The 10,664-nt window shown below is 42.6% G+C and overlaps 2 pseudogenes; both read left to right on the top strand.

The window, feature by feature from the left end:
* The first annotated feature begins 6,316 nt into the window (after positions 1–6,316).
* LOC132427872 (ferritin light chain pseudogene) lies at positions 6,317–6,826 on the top strand (annotated as a pseudogene).
* A 2,443-nt stretch (positions 6,827–9,269) lies between these two features.
* Positions 9,270–9,730, top strand: LOC132427871 (ferritin light chain pseudogene; annotated as a pseudogene).
* The last annotated feature ends 934 nt before the right edge of the window (positions 9,731–10,664 follow it).

Genomic DNA, 10,664 nt, shown 5'->3' with positions numbered 1-10,664 from the left:
GAAAACTACAGGCCAATATCACGGATGAACACAGATGCAAAAAACCTCAACAAAATACTAGCAAACAGAATCCAACAGCACATTAAAAGGATCATACACCATGATCAAGCGGGGTTTATTCCAGGAATGAAAGGATTCTTCCATACATGCAAATCAATCAATGTGATAAACCATATTAACAAACTGAAGGAGAAAAACCATATGATCATCTCAATAGATGCAAAGAAAGCTTTTGACAAAATTCAACACCCATTTCTGATAAAAACCCTGCAGAAAGTAGGCACAGAGGGAACTTTCCTCAACATAATAAAGGCCATATATAACAAACCCACAGCCAACATCGTCCTCAATGGTGAAAAACTGAAACCATTTCCACTAAGATCAGGAACAAGACAAGGTTGCCCACTCTCACCACTCTTATTCAATATAGTTTTGGAAGCTTTAGCCACAGCAATCAGAGAAGAAAAGGAAATAAAAGGAATCCAAATCGGAAAAGAAGAAGTATAGCTGTCACTGTTTGCAGATGACATGATACTATACATAGAGAATCCTAAAGATACTACCAGAAAACTACTAGAGCTAATCAATGAATTTGGTAAAGTTGCAGAATACAAAATTAATGCACAGAAATCTCTGGCATTCCTATACACTAATGATGAAAAATCTGAAAGTGAAATCAAGAAAAAACTCCCATTTACCAATGCAACAAAAAGAATAAAATATCTAGGGATAAACCTACCTAAGGAGACAAAAGACCTGTATGCAGAAAATTATAAGACACTGATGAAAGAAATTAAATACAAATAGATGGAGAGATATACCATGTTCTTGGATTGGAAGAATCAACATTGTGAAAATGACTCTACTACCCAAAGCAATCTACAGATTCAATGCAATCCCTATCAAACTACCACTGGCATTTTCCACAGAACTAGAACAAAAAATTTCACAATTTGTATGGAAACACAAAAAACCTCCGAATAGCCAAAGCAATCTTGAGAATGAAAAACAGAGCTGGAGGAATCAGGCTCCCTGACTTCAGATTATACTACACAGCTACAGTAATCAAGACAGCATGGTACTGGCAAAAAAACAGAAAGAAAGATCAATGGAACAGGATAGAAAGCCCAGAGATAAACCCATGCACATATGGTCACCTTATCTTTGATAGGAGGCAGGAATGTACAGTGGAGAAAGGACAGCCTCTTTAATAAGTGGTGCTGGGAAAACTGGACAGGTACATGTAACAGTATGAGATTAGATCACTCCCTAACAGCATACACAAAAATAAGCTCAAAATGGATTAAAGACCTAAATGTAAGGCCAGAAACTATCAAACTCTTAGAGGAAAACATAGGCAGAACACTCCATGACATAAATCACAGCAAGATCCTTTTTGACCAACCTCCTAGAGAAATGGAAATAAAAACAAAAATAAACAAATGGGACCTAATGAAACTTCAAAGCTTTTGCACAGCAAAGGAAACCATAAACAAGACCAAAAGAGAACCCTTAGAATGGGAGAAAATATCTGCAAATGAAGCAACTGACAAGGGATTAATTTCCAAAATTTACAAGCAGCTCATGCAGCACAATAAGAAAAAAACAAACAACCCAATCAAAAAATGGGCAGAAGACCTAAATAGACATTTCTCCAAAGAAGATATACAGACTGCCAACAAACACAGGAAAGAATGCTCAACATCATTAATCATTAGGGAAATGCAAATCAAAACTACAATGAGATATCATCTCACATCAGTCAGAATGGCCATCATCAAAAAATCTAGAAACAATAAATGCTGGAGCAGGTGTGGAGAAAAGGGAACACTCCTGCACTGCTGGTGGGAATGTGAATTGGTACAGCCACTATCAAGAACAGTATGGATATTCCTTAAAAAACTACAAATAGAACTAACATACAACCCAGCAATCCCACTACTGGGCATATACCCTGAGAAAACCATAATTCAAAAAGAGTCATGTACCAAAATGTTCATTGCAGCTCTATTTACAATAGCCCAGAGATGGAAACAACCTAAGTGCCCATCTTCGGATGAATGGATAAAGAAGATGTGGCACATGTATACAATGGAATATTACTCAGCCATAAAAAGAAATGAAATTGAGCTATTTGTAATGAGGTTGATAGACCTAGAGTCTGTCATACAGAGTGAAGTAAGTCAGAAAGAGAAAGACAAATACCGTATGCTAACACATATATATGGAATTTAAGGAAAAAAATGTCATGAAGAACCTAGAGGTAAGACAGGAATAAAAACACAGACCTACTGGAGAATGGACTTGAGGATATGGGGAGGGGGAAGGGTGAGCTGTGACAAAGTGAGAGAGAGGCATGGACATATATACACTACAAAACGTAAGGTAGATAGCTAGTGGGAAGCAGCCGCATAGCACAGGGATATCAGCTCGGTGCTTTGTGACCGCCTGGAGGGGTAGGATAGGAAGGGAGGGAGGGAGGAAGATGCAAGAGGGAAGAGATATGGGAACATATGTATATGTATAACTGATTCACTTTGTTATAAAGCAGAAACTAACACACCATTGTAAAGCAATTATACCCCAATAAAGATGTTTAAAAAAAAAAGGAAGCAAAAACCAAAAAAAAAAAAAAGAAAAGAAAAAAGGGAGAAGACTCAAATCCATAGAATTAGAAATGAAAAAGGAGAAGTAACAACTGACACTGCAGAAATACAAAGGATCATGAGAGATTACTACAAGCAACTATATGCCAATAAAATGGACAACCTGGAAGAAATGGACACATTTTTATAAAAGCACAACCTTCCGAGATTGAACCAGGAAGAAACAGAAAATACAATCAGACCAATCACAAGCACTGAAATTGAAACTGTGATTAAAATTCTTGAACAAACAAAAGCCCAGGACCAGATGGCATCTTAGGCGAATTCTATCAAACATTAAGAGAAGAGCTAGCACCTATCCTTCTCAAACTCTTCCAAAATATAGCAGAGGGAGGAACACTCCCAAACTCATTCTACGAGGCCACTAACACCCTGATACCAAAACCAGACAAAGATGCCATAAAAGAAAACTACAGGCCAATATCACGGATGAACTCAGATGCAAAAATCCTCAACAAAATACTAGCAAACAGAATCCAACAGCACATTAAAAGGATCATACACCATGATCAAGTGGGGTTTATCCCAGGAATGCAAAGATTCTGCATTATATGCAAATCAATCAATGTGATAAACCATATTAACAAACTGAAGGAGAAAAACCATATGATGATCGCAATAGATGCAGAAAAACCTTTTGACAAAATTCAACATCAATTTATGATAAAAACCCTCCAGAAAGTAGGCACAGAGAGAACTTAACCTCAACATAATAAAGGCAATATATGACAAACCCACAGCCAACATCATCCTCAATGGAAACCATTTCCACTAAGAGCAGGAACAAGACAAGGTTGCCCACTCTCACCACTATTATTCAACATAGTTTTGGAAGTTTTAGCCACAGCAATCAGAGGAGAAAAAAGAAATAAAAGGAATCCAAATCGGAAAAGAAGAAGAAAATTGTCACTGTTTGCAGATGACATGATACATATGTAAAGAATCCTAAAGATGCTACCAGAAAACTACTAGAGCTAATCAATGAATCTGGTAGAGTAGCAGGATACAAAATTACTGTACAGAAATCTCTTGCATTCGTATATACATGTAATGAGAAATTAAAGAAACACTCCCATTTACCACTGCAACAAAAAAGAATAAAATACCAAGGAATAAACCTAACTAAGGAGACAAAAAAAAAACCTGTATGCAGAAAATATAAGACACTGATGAAAGAAATTAAAGATGATACAAATAGATGGAGAGATATACCATGTTCTTGGATTGGAAGAATCAACATTGTGAAAATGACTATACTACCCAAAGCAATCTCCAGATTCAATGCAATCCCTATCAAATTACGAATGGAATTTTTCACAGAACTAGAACAAAAAAGTTCACAATTTGTATGGAAACACAAATGACCCCGAATAGCCAAAGCAATCCTGAGAAAGAAAATCGGAACTAGAGGAGTCAGGCTCCCAGACTTCAGACTATACTACAAAGCTACTGTAATCAAGACAGTATGGTACTGGCACATAAAAACAGAAAGATAGATCAATGGAACAGGATAGAAAGCCCAGAGATAAACCCACGTACATATGGTCACCTTATTTTTGATAAAGGAGGCAAGAATATACAATGGAGAAAAGACAGCCTCTTCAATAAGTGGTGTGGGAAAACTGGACAGCCACATGTAAAAGAATGAAATTAGAATACTCCCTAACACCATACACAAAAATAAACTCAAAATGGATTAAAGACCTAAATGTAAGGCCACACACTATTATACTCTTAGAGGATAACAGAGGCAGAACACTCCATGACTTAAATCACAGCAAGATCCTTTTTTTTTTTTTTTGCAAGATCCTTTTTGACCCAGCTCCTAGAGAAATGGAAATAAAAACAAAAATAAACAAATGGGACCTAATGAAACTTAAAAGCTTTTGCACAGCAAAGGAAACGATAAAGAAGATGAAAAGATAACCCTCAGAATGGGAGAAAAATTTGCAAACAAACCAACAAAGGATTAATCTCCAAAATATATAAACAGCTCATGCAGCTCAATATTAAAAAAACAAACAATCCAATCCAAAAATGGGCAGAAAACCTAAATAGACATTTCTCCAAAGAAAACATATAGATGGCCAATAAGCACATGAAAAGCTGCTCAACATCACTAACTATTAGAGAAATGCAAATCAAAACTACCATGAGGTATCACCTCACACCAGTTAGAATTGGCATCATCAGAAAATCTACAAACAACAAATGCTGGAGAGGGTGTGGAGAAAAGGGAACCTTCTTGCACTGTTGGTGGGAATGTAAATTGATACAGCCACTATAGAGAACGGTATGGAGGTTCCTTTAAAAACTAAAAAATAGAACTACCATACGACCTAGCAATCCCACTACTGGGCATATACCCTGAGAAAACCATAATTCAAAAAGAGCCATGTACCACAATGTTCATTGCAGCACTATTTATAATAGCCAGGGCATGGAAACAACCTAAGTGTCCATTAACAGATGAATGGATAAAGAAGATGTGGCACATATATACAATGGAATATTACTCAGCCATAAAAAGAAATGAAATTGAGTTATTTGTAGTGAGGTGGATGGACCTAGAGTCTGTCATACAGAGTGAAGTAAGTCAGAAAAACAAATACCTTATGCTAAGACATATATATGGAAGCTTAAAAAAAAAAAAAGGTTCTGAAGAACCTAGGGGCAGGACAGGAATAAAGACACAGACATAGACAATGGACTTGAGGACACGGGGAGGAGGAAGAGTAAGCTGGGACAAAGTGAGAGAGTGGCATGGACATATATACACTACCAAACGTAAGATAGACAGCTAGTGGGAAGCAGCCGCATAGCACAGGGAGATCAGCTCTGTGCTATGTGACCACCTAGAGGCGTGGGATAGGGAGGGTGGGAGGGAGGGAGACCCAAAAGGGAAGGGATATGGGGATATATGTATATGTATAGCTGATTCATAGCTGATTCACTTTGTTACACAGCAGAAACTAACACACCATCGTAAAGCAATTATACTCCAATAAAGATGTTAAAAAAAACTTATTAAAGGAAAGGGCACATTGACCAGAAGTAAATAATAACCATGTTAAAGGTTAAATGACCCTCTTCCTGGGATGTCAATGCTGGTACTCCTTTGAATGTAAGACTGCCTTCCCAGGTGTCAAGACCACACTGACTCACTGTGTACATGCTGATATGTTTTGTTTTTTGGTTTTGTTTTGGCCGCAGTGGGCGGCTTGCAGGATATTAGTTCCCTGACCAGGGACTGAACCTGGGCCCCTGGCAGTGAGAGCGTGAAGTCCTAACCACTGGACCGCCAGGGAATTCCCTGTTCTTTTTTTGGGAATCTTAAAGAAATGTAATCCTGACTCGTTCAGTGTTCTTTGTTCTGACAAGATATAAACCTGCGCTGAAAACCCTCCTTCTCTGGAGTAGTTTCTCAGAGTAATCTGGCAAGTGGGATTCCGGGCTAGACCTCAGTTAGGCTCAAATAAAACATTTCTATTCTTATTATTGATTGTTTACGGATTATTTTCACTGACACCTCTGACCACTCTACAACCTTTTTCCAGTCGCAGCCTTCAGAACCAACCACTGACCTATCCTCGGCCACCGGGACCAGCCAACACCATTTTTTGAGCTTAGCGCCTTATCACCAATCAACCATGAGCTCCCAGATTCGTCGCAATTATTCCACCGAGATGGAGGTCACCGTCCACGGCCCGGGCAACCTGCATCTGCAGGCCTTCAACACCTACCTCTCTCTGGGCTCCAATTTCCACCGAGACGACGTGGCTCTGGAGAGCGTGGGCCACTTTTTCCACGAATTGGCCGAGGAGAAGCGCGAGGGTGCCCAGCCGTCTCTTGAAAATGCAAAGCCAGCGGGCCGGCCCCCTTCCTGGACGTGCAGAAGCCACCCCAAGATGAGTGGGGTAAAACCCACGACTCTGTGGAAGCTGCCCGCCAGACGCCCCGCTCTGTGACTTCCCGGAGAGCCGCGACCTGGCTGAGCAGCTGAAACTCACCGAGAAGATGAGGACCACGTGACTCACCTCTGCAAGCTGGTTGGTCCCCAGGCTGGGCCGGGCGAGTTCTCTTACAAACACTCACCCTCAGGCATGGCTAGGGCCTTCTGGAGCCCAGCTGTTACCAACCTGGGTTCTTGGACTCTTTAATCAATAGAAATTGATAAGAGGCCAGAGGGGGAATTTAGGCAAGGCTTTATTGGGACTCATGCTGCAGCATGAGGGAGCAAAAGCAAGTAACAGGTGCCCTCGCTCGTTCCTGGGAATAGCTAGGGTTTGTTGCACTGGTCCCTTAAATGGGGTGAGGGTAGGGGTAGATCGGCGGGTGGGGCTGGAGGGGCGGCTTAGGTGGTCTGCCCATCCCTCTGGTGGTGCTGTGAGCAGGGATCATGCCTAGTATCCTGCTTTTGCTCCCCACACCTCTGAAGTGTCAGTTGGGTTTTGGCCTTTTTGTATCTCTTTGTTCACAATTTGCCCCAACTGTGCAAGCAGGCAGTTATTTTTAGTCCCTTATAGTTTCTTTGTATTCTGTTGCTGGAGGAGACATTTGTCCAGGTGTAAGCACTCCAGTAAAGGGTCTCAGGTCCCAGCCTGTCCCACAGCGGCGTCTGAGGAGCCCCTCTGGCGTCAGAGCTTCTGCCTGAAGCCCCGTCTCTGCAGCCACTAGGCAGCTTTGTAAGCAGCCTGGAGCCCTCTCCCAAGCCTTGGGCCAAATGGGAACAGTAAAGCTTTTTGCAGCCAAAAGAAAAGGCTGAAAATATTTTAGATATAAGTTCAATAAAATTGTATTATTAAAATGAATTTTGGTTGCACTGTGCGGCTTGTAGGATCTTAGTTCCCCAACCAGGGATAGAACCCCTGCCCCCTGCAGTGAAAGCACCGAGTCCTAACCACTAGACCTCCAGGGAATTCCCAACAAGTTTCTTTTAAAACTGAAGAAGAGTTCGATTTCTGTAATAATCAAAACACCTTAAAATGTATCTTCACATGCTCACCAGACCCCAAAGGACTCCCCAGACCTGGACCACAGCACAGCCTGCTGTGGAACGCTTAGCAGCTTTGTTCTCCCAACTAGACTCATTAGCAGCGCCAGGTGGTAATAACTAGCCGACTGATTCCTACTAGTAAAAAAATCTGCCTGAGGTCACCATGGACTCTTTCCCCCACTCTCTGCTTCATCTCTGACCTGATACGCTTTTGGAAAATAATTATTCATGGCAGGAAGTTGTCATACAACAGAGAACGATTGTGCATCCTGGGATTATAGAGGCCCTCAGATCAAATACTTATTGTGAAAAGAATACATTGAAAAACATGGTTTTCACCTGCATAGAATAGTGAAATCCATTTACATTTTTTTCTTTCCTGTTTATTTCATCATTAAAGACCCAATAAAGGAAAGTATTTACCACTTGGGGAGAATGTTAGCACTGATGTTTAGCATTCAGCACAATCACATAGATTCTATAAACAGAAATAGCTCCAGCGTCCAACTGGAATAACAGAGTAGATTTTTTTTTTTTTTTTTTTTTTATTGCGGCACGCCGGCCTCTCGCTGTTGTGGCCTCTCCGGTTGCAGAGCACAGGCTCCGGACGCGCAGGCTCAGCGGCCATGGCTCACGGGCCCAGCCGCTCCGCGGCATGTGGGATCTTCCCGGACCGGGGCACGAACCCGTATCCCCTGCATCGGCAGGCGGACTCTCAACCACTACGCCACCAGGGAAGCCCCAGAGTAGACATTTTAAAACCCTCTTTTTTTCACACATAAATTGTTACTCATGAGGTAGAAATATTCAATATGAAGTAGTATGTGAAAGCAGTAAGTACTTAACCATTCTCTAGGAGGATTTTTCAGTTACCTAAATTTTGTTCCTGCTTCTTTTTTTTTTTTTTTTAATTTAAAAAAGGAAGAGGGGCTTCCCTGGTGGCGCAGTGGTTGAGAGTCCGCCTGCTGATGCAGGAGACGCGGGTTCGTGCCCCGGTCCGGGAAGATCCCACATGCCGCGGAGCGGCTGGGCCCGTGAGCCATGACCACTGAGCCTGCGCGTCCGGAGGCTGTGCTCTGCAACGGGAGAGGCCACAGCAGTGAGAGGCCTGCGTACCGCAAGGAAAAAAAAAAAAAAAAGGAAGATAAGGGGAAATAAATCAGAAGATATATTTAAAGCAACTTTCTGCTACCTTCCAAAGATTTGGTCAGCCAAACTCCTAGACCTGCAAGCACTGTCCAACATAGTAGCCACCAGCCACATGAGGCTGTCAAGTATTTGAGATATGACTAGTTCAAATTGAGACTTGCTAAAGTTTAAAATACATACTAGATTTTTGGAAACTGAACGTGAATAAAAAAGTATCTCAGTAATAATTTTTTATATTGATTAAAGTCTGAGGCAGTGAGCTTGGTGGTCCGCATATCTGTCTCTTGCTTCAACAGTATTTGGACAGAACAGGCCCAGGGACGCCCTTTGCTCTAGCCTCCGACCAAGCTCCAACCTTTTTCCAGTCGCAGCCTTCAGAACCAACTACTGACCTATCCTCGGCCACCGGGACCAGCCAACACCATTTTTTGAGCTTAGCGCCTTATTACCAATCAACCATGAGCTCCCAGATTCGTCACAATTATTCCACCGAAGTGGAGGTCACCGTCCACGGCCCGGGCAACCTGCAACTGCAGGCCTTCAACACCTACCTCTCTCTGGGCTCCTATTTCCACCGAGACGACGCGGCTCTGGAGAGCGTGGGCCACTTTTTCCATGAATTGACCGAGGAGAAGCGCGAGGGTGCCCAGCCGTCTCTTGAAAATGCAAAGCCAGCGGGCCGGCCCCCTTCCTGGACGTGCAGAAGCCACCCCAAGATGAGTGGGGTAAAACCCAGGACTCTGTGGAAGCTGCCCGCCAGACGCCCCGCTCTGTGACTTCCCGGAGAGCCGCGACCTGGCTGAGCAGCTGAAACTCACCGAGAAGATGAGGACCACGTGACTCACCTCTGCAAGCTGATTGGTCCCCAGGCTGGGCTGGGCGAGTTCTCTTCCAAACACTCACCCTCAGGCATGGCTAGGGCCTCCTGGAGCTCAGCTGTTACCAACCTGGGTTCTTGGACTCTTTAATCAATAGAAATTGATAAGAGGCCAGAGGGGGAATTTAGGCAAGGCTTTATTGGGACTCATGCTGCAGCATGAGGGAGCAAAAGCAAGTAACAGGTGCCCTCGCTCGTTCCTGGGAATGGCTAGGGTGCGTTGCACTGGTCCCTTAAATGGGGTGAGGGTAGGGGTAGATCGGCGGGTGGGGCTGGAGGGGCGGCTTAGGTGGTCTGCCCATCCCTCTGGTGGTGCTGTGAGCAGGGATCATGCCTAGTATCCTGCTTTTGCTCCCCACACCTCTGAAGTGTCAGTTGGGTTTTGGCCTTTTTGTATCTCTCTGTTCATAATTTGCCCCAACTGTGCAAGCAGGCAGTTATTTTTAGTCCCTTATAGTTTCTTTGTATTCTGTTGCTGGAGGAGACATTTGTCCAGGTGCAAGCACTCCAGTAAAGGGTCCCAGGTCCCAGCCTGTCCCACAGCGGCGTCTGAGGAGCCCCTCTGGCGTCAGAGCTTCTGCCTGAAGCCCGTCTCTGCAGCCACTAGGCAGCTTTGTAAGCACCCTGGAGCCCTCTCCCAAGCCTTGGGCCAAATGGGAACAGTAAAGCTTTTTGCAGCCAAAAAAATAATCATCATCATCAACTCATAAAATCGCCAAAATTTTGCTCTGGATAGAAAATTAAATTAATAAATCAATTAATGTTTTCAGCCAAAATTCAACTCTTTCAGACTTCAAAAGCAAGAAAAAAGAATAAAAAAGAGTTTTCCATAGAAAAACAGATTTTACTTGTTTTTTTTATGTCTTTTTAAACTCAGAGCTCTACTATGAAGCTATTTTTGAACCTGGAATATAAAATTGCAAGTTGTTTAGTTATCTAAAATGCAGATATTTTTCTCTTCAAATCTTAAATTTAG

Source organism: Delphinus delphis, chromosome 7 (assembly GCF_949987515.2).
Source record: "Delphinus delphis chromosome 7, mDelDel1.2, whole genome shotgun sequence".
Lineage (NCBI taxonomy): Eukaryota > Metazoa > Chordata > Mammalia > Artiodactyla > Delphinidae > Delphinus > Delphinus delphis.
The sequence above is the reverse complement of the archived record's forward strand: the minus strand, read 5'-3'. Positions and strand labels throughout refer to the sequence as shown.